This window comes from Arachis hypogaea, chromosome 19 (assembly GCF_003086295.3).
Source record: "Arachis hypogaea cultivar Tifrunner chromosome 19, arahy.Tifrunner.gnm2.J5K5, whole genome shotgun sequence".
Taxonomy (NCBI): Eukaryota; Viridiplantae; Streptophyta; class Magnoliopsida; order Fabales; family Fabaceae; genus Arachis; species Arachis hypogaea.
The window spans coordinates 29120035-29121817 of NC_092054.1; the positions used below are offsets into that span (position 1 = coordinate 29120035).

At 41.0% G+C, this 1783-nt stretch overlaps 1 non-coding gene across 1 annotated transcript; it reads left to right on the forward strand.

The window, feature by feature from the left end:
- Nucleotides 1-1098: 1098 nt before the first annotated feature.
- LOC112780671 (small nucleolar RNA R71) lies at nucleotides 1099-1206 on the forward strand. The gene has a single exon (XR_003191492.1). It is a non-coding gene; the product is annotated as a small nucleolar RNA R71 (small nucleolar RNA).
- Nucleotides 1207-1783: the final 577 nt, after the last annotated feature.

The following is a 1783-nucleotide window of genomic DNA, read 5'->3' on the forward strand; positions in this document are numbered from 1 at the left end:
GGCAATGTCAGTTGATCCAGATCGCTTAGTTCATTGATGAACAAGGGAGGTTCAACTTCCCAAGTATCAATGCCAAATAATTTGGCATTCAGCTTCATGATTGCACCAAGAAACTTGGCAGTTTGCTCTTCAGTAACATCCTCATTTTCTTCAGAAGAGGAATACTCATCAGAGCTCATGAAGGGCATAAGGAGGTTCAATGGAATCTCTATGGTCTCTAGATGAGCCTCAGAGTCCTTTTGTTCCTCAGAGGGAAGCTCCTTATTGATCACTGGACGTCCCAGGAGGTCTTCCTCCTTGGGATTCACGTCCTCCACTCCCCTTGTAGGTTCGGCCATGGTGCTTATGTCAATGGCCTTGCACTCTCCTTTTTGGGTTCTCTTCTGTATTGCTTGGGAGAGTACTGGGAGGGATTTCAGTGATCCTTTTACTCAGCTGGCCCACTTATGCTTCCAAATTTCTAATGGAAGATCTTGTTTTATTCATGAAACTTACAGTGGCCTTAGACAGATCAGAGACTAAGTTTGCCAGATTAGAAGTATTTTGTTCAGAGTTCTCTGTCTGTTGCTGAGTGGATGATGGAAAAGGCTTGCTGTTGCTAAACTTGTTTCTTCCACCATTATTAAAGCCTTGTTGAGGCTTTTGATCCTTCCATGAGAAATTTGGATGATTTCTCCATGATGAGTTATAGGTATTTCCATAAGGTTCACCTAAGTAATTCACCTCTGCTATTGCAGGGTTCTGAGGATCATAAGCTTCTTCTTCAAGAGAAGCCTCTTGAGTACTGTTGGATGCAGCTTGCATTCCATGCAGACTCTGAGAGATCATATTGACTTGCTGAGTCAATATTTTATTCTGAGCCAATATGGCATTCAGAGTATCAACTTCAAGAACTCCCTTCTTCATAGGCGTCCCATTACTCACAAGATTCCTTTCAGAAATGTACATGAACTGGTTATTAGCAACCATGTCAATGAGTTCTTGAGCTTCTGCAGGCATTTTCTTTAGGTGAATGGATCCACCTGTAGAAGTGTCCAGTGACATCTTTGATAGCTCAGATAAACCATCATAGAATATATCCAGGATGGTCCATTCTGAAAGCATGTCAGAAGGACACTTTTTGGTCAACTGTTTGTATCTTTCCCAAGCTTCATAGAGGGATTCACCTTCTTTCTGTCTGAAGGTTTGAACATCAGCTCTAAGCTTGCTCAGCTTTTGAGGAGGAAAGTACTTGGCTAAGAAAGCCGTGACCAGCTTATCCCAAGAGTTCAGGCTGTCTTTGGGTTGAGAATCCAACCATAATCTAGCTCTGTCTCTTACAGCAAAAGGGAAAAGCATGAGCCTGTATACTTCAGGATCTACTCCATTAGTCTTAACAGTATCACATATCTGCAAGAATTTAGTTAAGAACTGAAAAGGATCTTCAGATGGAAGTCCATGAAACTTGCAGTTCTGCTGCATCAGAGAAACTAATTGAGGTTTCAGCTCAAAGTTGTTTGCTCCAATGGCAGGAATGGAGATGCTTCTTCCATGTAAATTGGAATTAGGTGCAGTAAAGTCACCAAGCATCTTCCTTACATTATTATTATTTTCGGCTACCATCTCCTCTTCCTGTTCGAAAATTTCTGAAAGGTTATCTCTGGATTGTTGTATTTTAGCTTCTCTTAATTTTTTCTTCAGAGTCCTTTCAGGTTCTGGATCTGCTTCAACAAGAATATTCTTGTCCTTTCTCCTGCTCATATGACAAAGAAGAGGGCACAGAAAAATAATAATAATAATAGAG